The sequence below is a fragment of the Stenella coeruleoalba genome (genome assembly GCF_951394435.1).
Source record: "Stenella coeruleoalba genome assembly, chromosome: 14".
NCBI lineage: Eukaryota > Metazoa > Chordata > Mammalia > Artiodactyla > Delphinidae > Stenella > Stenella coeruleoalba.
The window spans coordinates 24,969,233-24,982,311 of NC_137160.1; the positions used below are offsets into that span (position 1 = coordinate 24,969,233).

A 13,079-nucleotide genomic window follows, 5' to 3' on the forward strand; every position below is an offset into this window, starting at 1 on the left:
ACAGAGGCACCAGGCAGCAGCAGGTTCTGAGGAGGGCGCAGGGCGCCAGGGGACTGGGGTCCAGTTCCGCTTCTGTCCCTGACTGGCTGTATGACTTCAGGTGTGCTTCTGGCACCTTCTTTACCCATGTGTAGAATGGGACTAATAATGCCCACCTCGCAAAAGTCTAATGGGCACTTGGGGTGCACAGTAAGTGCCTGCAAAGTGACTGCCCGGCTGAAACGGAGCTCTCAGCCAGACCCCTGACAGGAGCCTTCAGACACTATGCTGGCCTGTCCCGGAGGTCTGGAAAGGACCCCAAGACAGAGGTTTCTGGTCTTAGGGATGGGAGCCACACGGGCTGGAAACTGCAACACTGGAGGGTGGCTTTGTGGAAGAGTCACCGTCAGATGGCTCACATCTTCTCTGTGGGACAAAGCACAGGAGGCCAAGATGCTGGGTTGGACTGGGAGGGGCCTGCAGGCAGGTGAGGCCAGCCTTGCACACTGGCGCCCCCTGCAGGCTGCTCTGCCCGCCAGGCGGCCACTGACTCCAGACACCCAACCAGGAGGGGGGGCAGGAGTGGCCAGGACTGCAGACCCCTCCAGGCAGGGAGCGTCTGCTCTTCACTGGTCAACCCACCAACAGCAGTGGGCAATTAACAGGCACTGTCTGTACGCCCCACAGGTCTGCTTTAGAATAACAAAGAGCTGAAAGGGACCTATGAAGTCACTTCTTCTACCCCCCTCCCCCCCTTATTTTATGGGCAAGGAAGCCACCAGAAGGGTGGAAGGACTGGCCTGTGGTCACTCGGCTAGGGAAAGGCAGGGCTGGAGCAGCAGCCTGGAATGCTGCAGCCCAGGCGCCTCCTGTACTGCCCCTTCGAGTCCCCTACTTCTGAGCAGTACCCCGTCTTCTCTTCCTGCCCCTGGTCAGCCCTCAAATGTTTCCCAGGCTCTCTCCATCCTTGACCCACACGCACACAACCTTCATAAGCCCAAGGCACCCGAGGGACTGTGGGAGCAGAACAGGAGGAGCCGTGAGCCTTGCTGCCCGGTGGGGAGACTGACCACGCCCCTGGACCACATGAGGGCACTGAGGCCCAGAGCCAGGCAAGATGCTGGCTTCAGACTTCCTGTCTCCTGCCGTACCCCTTGAGGCAGGCCAGAAAAAATGTGCTGGGGGAGGAGGGATGGGGCTTGTGCAGCGGAGGTTGCTTTGTGAATCTGCCCAGCCCCAGGCATCCCATGTAGCCCTGCTTCTGGTTCCCTGCAGGCTGTACGGCTTCTGCTGGAGGAAGGGGCCCTATGACAGCACCGGCACTGCAGGCTGGGTGTGGATAAGTGTGTGGAGGGCATCCACCTCCACACGGCTCTTGGGGGCAGCTGACCCATAAAGAGGGGCTGAGTGGGTCACTCGAGGTGGGCACCTGGACCTGCCCTCTCCCATGAAGCGCTGAAAGGGTCAGGAAAGGGAGGGTCTCTCGGCCTTGAATGCCAGCCCCCATACTACCCGTCTCAGTGAAACCCTGGTATCTGGAGCCCGCCAGCAGGTTGGACTGGGCCCCAGAGGCGGTGGCCCTCCCTGCCTCCTGCCCAAGACTGACCGAGGCCCAGTGCTGGCAGGGAGCTCCCTAATCTTAAGGTAGAAGTTTTAGTTCTGGCTTAAAACAATCTTGGCCTGCAATGGTGAGAAGCTAGTGCCAGCAAATGAATGGGCCACAGTGGTGACTGTGACCTGGGGTCATGGCCTGGCCGGGCAGCTTTACACCAGGGCTTGCTGACACTTGCAGAGCCCCCTGCTGCTGCCTGGACACCCTCGGCCAGGCTGGCGTGTACACCTATCTCATCCCACCACGCTGTCTGCACAGTTGTGCCCCCCCGGCCCCCAACTGCTTCCACCCACAAGCCTTTGCTAAATTGGCTCCTTCCTCCTATTTTCCTCTGTCCACCCAAAGCCTGCCTCTTCTTTCATGCTGCCTCCTCCTGGAAGCCTTCCTCAGATGCCAGTACTTAAAGGGCTTGCCCCCTCCTCCGACTTGCTTAAACTGCTGTCTGGTTTAGCTGGCCTTGCCCCTCCAGTAGGCCTCTAAGTATCTGGTAGAGGCCAGTGGCCCCTGCTTTACTGGGATTTAACAGTGCTGAGCACAGGGCACCCAGAGGGCCTCAACGCCAGTTCCAGGGCCCCTGTGAGAGCTTTCCTTGTGGCCGGATCCCAGGGCTAGCCATAGTGTTGCATCTAAACCCCAAACCCTAGCATGACTCTGGGGCCCCTGGGCTTGTGGAAGAAGGTCTGTGTGGGGCCTCTCCTAGGAACCTTGAATGAATGGGATTCGTCAAAGGTAAAAGGAAAAATATGTTTATATGAAATTCAGAAACTCCTCTTGGAGGAGGGGCCTTAAGAGGACACAGACCAAATGATGTGTATCTCAGTGGATTTTAACAATTGTTATGTCTGTAGAGTAAGCAGGTGTAGGGGACAGGTATTATTACCCCCATTTAATGGAAGAGTAAGTGAAGGGCAGCCGGACTGCGAGGTCTGCCCAAAGTCGCCAGCTGACGTGCCAGAACCAGGGTTAGGAGGTAGATGTTGGACTCTGTGCTTTGTCAATGATTTCTTATGCAACACAGCAGGACGTCATTAAGAGCAAGTCTCTGGGGCCTGCAGGCTGAATTCCAGGTGACTCTGCGTCCAACCCCCGCGAGATACTATTCTAATCAGACTTTTTTCAACACTCAGAGTAATGCAATGACTGTCATCTAACGGGGTCAATGGCAAGTGTGAGTCCAGTATGTGGAGCTCCGATTGACATGAAGCTGCTCAAGAATGCACTTACTCCAATTATAGATGGATATTCCTAAGCTGGAGCTGGAGCCCAGCCATCCCTGAATACCACCTAGGCTCCTCCCTCCTTTGGTATCGCCCCTGCTCAGCGGAGGAGCTGGGAGGTGGGGGCACTACAGGAGAGCGTGGTGGCCCTCGAGCCCTCTCTGCTTAGCCTTCTGGGTGCGAGGAGTCTGGCCGTGCACATACATAGTGGTACAACGTCTCTGGAATATGCTTGGTCCTAGCTAGGCAATGTCAAGAGTGGGATGATTTGGGGGGCGAGGGGCTTCCTCAAGGGGGAGGGCTGGGGGGCCATCCCGGGGGGAGGGGCGGGCTGCTTTTGGCTGGGCATATCAGTCTCCACGTTTCTTAGTGGCCTGAAGCTTTTCTCCCTCTGTGAACTGGGCTCTGGAAGGTCACCAAAGGGTCAAGTGAAGCCGATTCCCTGCAGGTCACAATCTGCTCCCCTGAAGGGGCCGCCCACCCTCTCCCTGGCACTGCTGGCTTGAACTGGGGTTGAGGTGGGGCCAGGAAGGGGCTGGCGTTCTTCCCTGGAGACTCAGCATGCCAGGCATTAAGCAGTAGGGGATGGAGGGTCTGTGGGTGCGCAGGGAGCCCTGCTTCTGAACTTTGGGTTCCAAGGGCAGATTCCCTGGGTTGATGGTTCTCAGGCTGCAGCAAGAGCTCCTGGGCTGGAAGGTGACCTCAAGGGGCCACACAGTCCAGCCCCGGCTTCCTGGTCGAGGGTCACAACGTCTCCTGGACAGACATGCCCCCAAACATGAAAGGTCTAGAATGAGAAGAAACTAGGAACTGGGCGTAACTGGGTTTGGATTGCTCACATGATGCCAGTGGGCTGAGGAGTAACTGAGGCACAGATGAACTCCCACCTGCACCCTTGCATCACACTTTGCAACCTGAGATGCCTGGTGACCTCTTAGCTGTCATCTGGAGGGGGGAGCTGGGAAGACTTCTGTCCGCTTAAATCGATCTCTTCTTTATCTAGAGGAGACGGAACCCAGCCACCCTGAAAGCAGTCAGTTCAAGACAAGTGTGGCTGGGGACTTCCCTGGTGGTGCAGTGGTTAAGAATCCGCCTGCCAGTGCAGGGGACACGGGTTCGAGCCCTGGTCCGGGAAGATCCCACATGCTGCGGAGCAACTAAGCCCGTGTGCCACAACTACTGAGCCTGTGCTCTAGAGCCCGCGCGCCACAACTACTGAAGCCCACGCGCCTAGAGCCCGTGCTTTGCAACAAGAGAAGCCACGGCAATGAGAAGCCCGCGCACCGCAACCGAGTAGCCCCCGCTCACCGCAACTAGAGAAAGCCCGCGCGCGGCAACGAACACCCGGTGCAGCCAAAAATTAAAAAAAAAAAAAGTTTCCATCCCCCAACTCCCTTTGCCTCACCGCTACACTCACTGACTTCTCATAAATCACTGTGATTCATGGCAGGCACCCAGAGCGCAGTATGGGCAAAGAAAGGAGGGGGAGAGGCCCACAGCAGTGTGGAGGGGGCGTCGAGGCAGCGGTGGGAGGGCACACGGTGTGATTCCCGTTCATTCTCCCGCTAGGTGGCCGGCAGGCCATGTGCTCAGTGCCGGCTTTGAAACCTAGGCTGTGTGCCCTCGGCTGGGAAGCCTCAGTTCAGAGATGCCCACTGACTTACTCTTGCAGCTTTTGGAGACTGTTGTGGCCCCTGCAGAAGGAAGGGGAGCAGAGGTGGAGGAGTACATCTCCCACGTCCACCCACTGTCCCTGTGGTAGCGCCCCCAGCTTCCAGCCTCTGGATGGTGGGCCAAATGCTACTGTTCCGCATACCTAGGGCCGGGAGCAGGTCCTGGGAGGAGGTGGGGAATGAGGCCTGCCACCGCAGCTGGATCTTTGAGGGGCAGGCTCTGTTTGTAGAAGAGACAACTGTGGTCACCTAAAACCCCTGGTCCTCTATGTAACAGATTTCCAAGCATGACAGCCTATAACGCAGCACCCACGTCTTCCTAAAGCAGGGCTTTGTTAACCTTCCTGAGCCTCTAATCTCTCACCTACAATATGAATGGGCTCGATGGATAATCTATAGATCATTCAGGTCTATACTATTCTATGATTTTCAATTAACCTTAGGACACCACAGCTCAAGAACCAACAATGGCTCCTTGGTTCTACTTCATAAAGTCCAAATCCTTTTGTTCCATCTTACAGACTTCCAACTCTCCACTTCCACCCTGACCCTGGATTCCAGGTAAGGCAGCATCCTCACTGTCCTGCACTTGGGTCTTGTTTCATTACATTTTCTCATCAAAAACAACCTTCCGGAAAACAGTTGGGCAGTTCCTAAGAAGTTATATGCAGAGTTTTCATATAATCCAGCAATTCTACTTCTAGGTAGACACCCAAAATAATCGAAAGCAGGCGCTAAAACAGGTACTTGTATGTGGTGTGTTCATGGGGGCATCATTCACCATAGCCCAAAGGTGAAACAACCCAAGTGTCCATCCACGATGGAGGAACGCATAAACAAAATATGGTCTCTCCACACAATGGAACATTATCCAGCCATGAAAAGGAAGGAAATTCTGACGTGCTACCACGTGAATGAACCTAGAAACCATGATGATAAATGAAATAAGCCAGACACAAAAGGACAACTGTATGATTCCACTTATATGCGGTATATGCACAGAGCACGGTGCGCGTGAGCTCACGGAAAAAGAAGGGAGAGAGGAGGTATAGCGGGGCTGGAGAGTTGTTTGGTGGCTACAGGGCTTCTGTCTGGGAAGATGGGAGGGATCTGGGGTGGATGGTGGGAGTGGTGGTGCAACGCTGTGGTTGCACTTGGTGCCACTGAGTTTTGCACTTAAAAATGGTAAAGCACGTAAATTTTATGTTGCATATATCTTACAACAATTAAAAAAAAGCCAAATAAAAAAACCAAACCAAACAAGCCAACAATGAAACTGCGCTGCCCTCTCCCCTTAACCTCTCCTGCGAGTCCGTCTCTCCCGGTGAGCCTTTCTCACTCTGCTGGGCTAGCGTCTTGAGCTGGCCTCCGAGCTCAGCGAGCATTTACAGGGAACACCAATCTCCTTGGGGTGCTGAGGACCTTGGATCCAGAGAAGGACCTTGGGCAATCACTCAAGACTATGTGCATCTCTTTGAAAGAATGACCCTCTGTGTCCCCTCCCTGCCCAGGGGCCACCGCTCTCCCTCTGTGGTGGCTGGGCGCCTCCCTAGGGAGCCAGGGACAGGGCGGTGAGCAGTTACATAACCCGCAGGGAGATTTGTTTCCATCGGCCTGGGCGGTGCCAGCTTTCCAGCGGCAGCCGCAGCAGGTAGAGGCGCCCTGTCTGGGCCGGCCGTGCCCGGGCAGGGCAGCGATGTGGCGATCTGGAGCGGCTTAGCATAGCTCAGATTCCCGGCGGCGGCTGGGGACCGGCCGCTCGCTGAGCTGAGGGAAAGGAACTGTTGTCTCCTGCTGGCCTGGCTCTGGGGAGAGGGGAGGAGGAGGTGCTGGGGGTGAGCTGCCAGCCAGCCAGGGGTGACCCTCTGGGGCCCGGGACACCCGAGCTGCCTTCTCCAATAACCCACTTATCTTCAGGGCCTGCCTCGGCATGGCAGCCTCAGACAGGGGAGCGCCCGGCCAAGTCCTATCAGTGGATTTAGCAGGGAAAATGAAGACGGGGTGGGAGGTGAGGGTGTGCAGGGAAGAGGACACGGCCTGGCAAGGCACACGGGTGATGGTGAAATAATTCCTGACCAGGGTAAGTTCCTCGGCCCAGAGATGGGAGAGAGTAGGACACTGCGCGTCCCTCTGCTGTCCCAGCACCTGCCCACCAATGCGCCTTTGTCCCCATGGGCGGAAGCGCCTGGAAGCAGCCGTCTGATGCTTGCTGAATACCTGCCATGGGCAGGCTTGGTGGGGAACACAGAGAGCTCTCGGACGCAGTCTTTGCCCCCCAAGACACCTGGGGACACAGCCTCAGACAAGAAAACCCTGACTGGCAGAGGCCGCTGGCCTGGGCTCCTTCTGGGACTGACATTTTCTTTCCTCTGCTTATTTTCAGATTAAAAAATCAAAATGCTTTCTTTTTTTTTCTTTTCGAGTCACAGGCTGCTTCTGTCTCACGGGGCATTCCAAAGTTCTAGAAGGGGCCTTAGATTTAGGACTTTCGGAAGCCACGGCGCCCCCAGTAAGGCAGAAGAAGCTGACGTGAGGCATTCCAGCTGGGTCCTTGAATAAACCTCTTAACTTGGGCCAGTGCCCCACCGGCACAAACTGGGGGACGGCGAGAGGGGAGGGAGGACTGACAGAGGTGACACACGCGTGGGCTGTGCCCTGGCATGTGGAACACAGCAGGTGCTCAGTGTTTGGTGAGGGGAAGACATCAGGATTAGAAGAAAGAAGGTAAAATTCACTCATTCCAAAGCAAGTGTGGGCAACAAGTCTGGCAGGAGGCACAGGCCTCGCCTCTGGTTTGGGTCCGGTGGACTAAGGGCGTGGGTACCAGCTGGGCATCGCTGTCCCCGGCGGGGTAGCTCTACCTGCCGCAGACTCTTACGCAGGTCGAGCTCCTGTGACGGGACATGGAGGCAAGCCTGCTGGCGCCCACTGTCGGGGAATGTGTGAGCCAGCTCTGCCCGGCCCTTGCAGGGCACCGACAGCTCACAGGGTGCCACTGGAGCAACATGTTTTAGAAAGAGAGACCTTTTGCGGGCCTTCAGAATCACCTCCCATAATCTGCCCACGGGAGAGTTGCTTGCATTGCCTGCCAGTCCTCCGCTTTCTCCCTCTTGATTTCTAGCAACCCGTGGAGGGGAGCTCGGGGTGGGTACAGCCCAGGGCTTTGCTCAGGCTCTGGAATGCACAGAACAATGTGCTTCTATCCCTGAGTATGCCTGGCTTGGGCCAACAGTAAAATTAGTTTACATGCCTGGAGTGCACATCGGCTCAGTGGTGGGCGTGCAGGGGTGAAGGCGGAGTGCTGGGCCAAGGGACAGGGTGCGAGGGGAGAGCCAGCCTCAGGAAGAACAGCTGTGTGGTTCATCTGCGTAAAGCTGATGGAGCCGTGGAGGTGTTTCCTCAGACACCCTCAGCTCTCTATTGGCCTGGAAAGCCGAGACTCAGACCATTGGAAGCCCAGTGGGAGTCTTATAGAAGGACGGATTTTGATATCCCCACTGATAGCTTCATGAGACGGATTCCTGGTTTTCCCAACTTTCTGACCGGTGTATTCTATTTGGGTGGCAAGGGAGCCAAGAGCTTGGGGTGCTGGACTGACCACCCCCATGACTTTGTAGCCTTGCTGAGCCACCGTCCTCATCTGCAAACGTGGGGGATGGATCCTGCCCTGGAACCCACCTCGGAGAGAGAATCTCCACATTCACCGCGTGAAAGTGCTCAGAAGAGCTGAGAAGCCCATCTCACATCAGGGAGCTCTGGTACCTGAGACTGAGGGCTCCATCCCTCCCTGCCTCAGGCACTTGCTGAGCACCTACTGTGTACATGTCATGATGCTAGGAGCTGGGGACTGATGATCACGCAGCCAGGATTCCTGCCCTCAAGGAACTTACAACTCAGAGCTGGTTAGAACACCAAGGATCAATGTTTGTTCCTCTCCTCCCTCCCTCAGTAGAAGACTGGGGTTAGGAACTCCAAATTTTGGGTAAAGAGGAACAAATGTTGGTTTTCCTGAACCTTGAGATAACCAGGAAGAACGAGGTTCCTTTTTTTTTTTTAATAAATTTATTTTTATTTATTTTATTTTTGGCTGTGTTGGGTCTTCGTTGCTCCACGGGCTTTCTCTATTTGTGGCGAGCGGGGGCTACTCTTCGTTGTGGTGCGTGGGTTTCTCATTGCAGTGGCTTCTCTTGTTGCGGAGCACGGGCTCTAGGTGCACAGGCTTCAGTAGTTGTGGCACGTGGGCTCAGCAGTTGTGGCGCGCGGGCTCTAGAGCGCAGACTCAGTAGTTGTGGCGCGAGGGCTTAGTTGCTCCGCGGCATGTGGGATCTTCCCGGACCAGGGCTCTAACCCCTGTCCCCTGCATTGGCAGGCGGATTCTTCACCACTGTGCCACCAGGGAAGACCAAGGTTCCCTTTTATGAGCTGAGTTAGAGAAACAGCCCAGTCCCTTTGCCCAAGCCAGCAAATGTGGAACAAAGACGGGGACAGAGATGGCAGAAACGGGGTAAAAGTGGAGTGATGGGTCACATAAGCCCTGAAGGTGCAGCTTGTATTTTGATTCACTGATGGGGCAGCCAGACCAGGAAATCTTGAGTGCCCCTTCTGGGGCTAAAACCCACAGTTAAAATCACTCCCAGAGACCTCCCAGAGGCCCCATGGAGCCCCTTCACCAAGCAATTGAGTTCCCATGTATCAAAAGCCCCAAACACGATGCTTAATGGGTGACCCAGCTAAAAACTCTGGAGAGTTTATCCATTTTCTCGTTCCAGGTCAGGTTGTCTTCTAGAAGGTGCTGGCAGACAGCAATTTATTCTGAAACCTGGTCACATGCCAGATTCTGAATTGCGTTGTCTTTTCACAACAGCCTTGCTGTGTTTACGACTTCGTGAGGTGAGGGTTTTTTTGGTTTTTCTTTTCATCAAAAAAAGGTATTGCCTCCTTCTGTTAGATGTGTTGTTGACAACGGTTGCTAGGGAGAGCGGGGTTCAGTTACAGACACACTGATGCCTGCTCTAATAATACTTTGCTCTGCATAGCTCAGATGCAGACACCTCTTGGCTAAACAGGGCACACACATTTCAACAGAGGAGGGCTTGAACTTATACTGCCCAAGCATATTTCAGCAAAGGAGCATTCCCCGAGCCGGAGTGGAAGGCCCAGGGTGGTGACGGGGCAGTGCTGGGTGGAGGGGGCTCAGGCCTCCAATTCCTGTCATTCCAAAGGTCCCATAAAAAGAGGCACGCTCATTCTTCACCTCGCTGTGAAACCGGAGGCCCCCTCCCCTCATTGTACCACAATTCCTTGGTGAGGATCAAGACAGAGTTTTGGTGACCTCTGTAACCCAGGGGCCACGGGCAGCCCACATTCTCCTGGAAGTCAGGACCCATCAGCGCTCATAGCCGCGTGAGTGCGGGACCCTGCAATCGTGCAGCTGGGAGCCGGGTGGAAAGAGGTGGGGTGAGGCAGGTCGGGCAGGGAAACAAATCACCTCCTCAGCTTTACTGGTGGCCTAGCCTGGCAACGCGGATTGAGAGCGAGGCCCTTTTCCTGAAACGTGATAGGCGCTTCGACAAATGTCTGAGACCAAGAAAAAGGAAAAGGACCTGGGGAACGGAGCTGAGAGCAGAGAGAAATGGGGCGGGCGGGAGAGGAGAGGCAGCCTCCACCTGGCTGACGCGGTTAGGGCGGAGGCTTCCCGGGAGGAATCTCAGGACAGCGAGGTATGTGAGAAAGGTCCCCTGAGATGGTCCAGCCCAGCTTCTCACTGCACAGACGGGAAACCGAGGCCGGGCAAGGTGACGGGATTGTCTCAGGGGCTGCCGTCTCCTGCTTTGGTGTTCTCCCACCAGCTCAGGCTCTGCATCCTTCACATCACTCAGCAAAGAGTCCAGTACCTGGTAACATCTCTTGACTGATCCACAGGCAGGGCTGTTCATAAGTGACAAGGGTGGCACAGTCAGGGCATCTCTGGAATAACTTTCTAACAGTGGTGTTCAATCTGCGGCACCACAGAATCTGCCAGAAAGGTCTTTAAAAAAGGATGCCCAGGCCCATCCCTGGAGAATCTAATTCAGTTGGTCTAGGGGGGAGCCCCTGCACCGGTATGTTTTATTGGGTTGGCCCAAAAGTTCGTTCAGTCTTAAATAAAAATAAGAGACACATTTTTCATTTTCACCAAGAACTTTATTGAACAACAGATTCACTAACCGAACGAACTTTCTGGCCAGCCCAATAAAAGCACCTCCCCATGAGATTCTGACGGACAGCTAGGCCGAGAACCAATGCCCTAAAGAAAACCTGGTGACCGGAACTCAATATTCCCAGGCTGGATCCCCCCTTCTGACATCACATCAGTGAAAGACTGTGCCTCAGTCGGCCTGTCTATGAACTTGACCCACCCACCGCCTACAAACCATCAGCTATCCGACGTCTTAGTGCTCAGAGTGTGGTCCCTGGGCCAGAAGCATGGGCATCACCTGGGAGCTTGTTAGAAATGTAGCACCTCAGGTTCTACCCAGACCTCTTGAATCAGAACCTCTATTTAAATAAAATCCCATGTGATTCAAACACACATTCAAGTTTGAGAAGCACTGATCTAATGAAGACCCCACGCTTGGCACATAACAGACATCCGAGAAATATCTGTTTAATAAGTAGAATTTTACTTACAAGAACACTACTAAGAAAATGACCACGTCTAAGGCAAAAAGACTCAGTTTAGATGTAAAAACTGAAGATGATTTTTGAGCTGTGGATTGGTGACTGGGGTCCCCTGGGACCCCAAGGTCTCTGGCATTGTCCGTGCTCATGAGGGTAGTGCTTTTGGACGTCTTGAGATAACAGCGCTGAGTCTGCCTGGGAAGGGTGAAAGGTCTTTTGACTTTCCCCTGGGCCCACTTGCCTCTCCATGGGGGCGGCATCCCAGCTTGGCAGGCAGCGCCACACTGTGCCAAAGAGTGTCCACTACATCAGAGCCTGCCCCTCTCCTGCCGCGCTGCCAGCTCCCACTGCCGAAGCCCAGGCAGTGAAAGCGGTCGGCCAAGGAGGGCAACGTCCAAAGACAGCTGCTGGGAGCTGTGTTCATAGGCACTTCACACCCTGTCCGCTTTGCAGCCAGAATCACTAAGCCGGGTCTCAGAACTGGTACGTGGAGGCAGAGGCGGAACCTGGCCACGTGAGGGGCATCTCAGAGGCCGCCGAACCGAACCAGGGGCTGGCTGGGGATCCAGAGGCAGTGGGCCTTGAGTGCATGCAGCTGAGCGTGAACCTCAGAGGGAGAAAGCAGGGGGAAGGCGCTGGGGGCCAGGCCCAGGACTGCTGGCCAGGGCAGATATACAAATCAGGTTGGCCAGAAGATGAGAGCAGGTGAAAAACGACACCCCTGTGGGTCACAAGGAAAGTGGGGTTTGATGAGCTCTGCCCATTGCTCTCTTTTCTTGAGCCTTGTGGGTCTGGGGTGGTGAGTGGCCATGTATTACGCTGCCTAGAAAGCCTACTCCAACCCGCCACCTCCTCAGCTGCAGAGGGGGTCCTGACACACACGCGGTGCTGGCTTCCTCCAGGCCTTGTGACCGGGGGTCTGCTAGGAGCTTAGGGGCAGCCTCACGCCAGCACGTTCAGCTCACCTTCCACGGGAGCCAAAGGGCTCTGAACAGTGACCCAGGAGGCCTGAGTGTCCAGCTCCAGCCCTCTCCCTCTTACACTTAAGCTGGGGCTGCAGGAGATGAAGGGGGTAGGGTCTAGGGGACATTTCGATTTCTAAATATCTGACCCACAAAGGCTGCACCCAGGCAAATGGCAGATTGGGAGTGAGGGTCCCCCTCTGCTCCAGAGACAAGTGACGCTAGCAGGACTGGGTCTCTTGGGCTGGCCCTCAAAGCCTGTCACACATGACAGACCTATCATTGAGCCCCGATATGGGATAAGCAAGTTTCTGAGGATGAGAGGGACCCAGGACTGTTTCATGTCACTAAAAGGGCCAGGAGAGACAGAGAAAGGAAGCAGCTCACGTGGGGCCACTCACGCCCTCCCTGAGACCCCCGACTCATCTTTAGCAGCGCAAAATCATCAGGTCCACTGACCAGTGTGGAGCAGCCAGTCACTTTCCCAGCAGGAGCTGCAGAGGCCAAGCTCCGGGTGACGATGGCTGAATCAGGCCGAGAAGCCCTGTTTCCTGCCTTTCTGTTTGGTGCTCTTTCCCTGCGCTAGCGTTTGCCAAACTGTGTCTCCCAGCACACTGATTCCACAAGAAGTCATTAGCTGGGGAATGCAAAGGGGACTTCACTGAGTTGGGTGTGGCCAAACAGGTTCCCTTCCTGCTGGCCTAAGCCAGTCCACTCTGTGGCTGATGGAGAGGCGGGTGTAGGGGCCACGAAGCTCCGTTCGTGGCTGAGCATTTCCCAGGACTGATGCTCTGCTGGACACTGTGGGCAAGGCTGCTCTAACCACGGGTCACTGGAAGAGAAGCCTGACCGGGGCAGGACCCTGGGTGGCCCCTGCTGCCAGCTGCCCTTCCCTCCTGGGTGCGTCTCGTCTCACGCCCTGTGTGTCTGTCCACCACTGGCTCTGGCTGGGTTACGTGGAGCTGGCAACTGTTGT

The 13,079-nt window shown here is 55.4% G+C and overlaps 1 protein-coding gene across 4 annotated transcripts in view; it reads right to left on the reverse strand.

Annotated features, from left to right (window-relative positions):
* Positions 1-13,079, reverse strand: part of CTIF (cap binding complex dependent translation initiation factor) — a 308,260-nt gene that overhangs the window by 79,943 nt on the left and 215,238 nt on the right. The gene's annotated exons all lie outside the window — the stretch shown is intronic.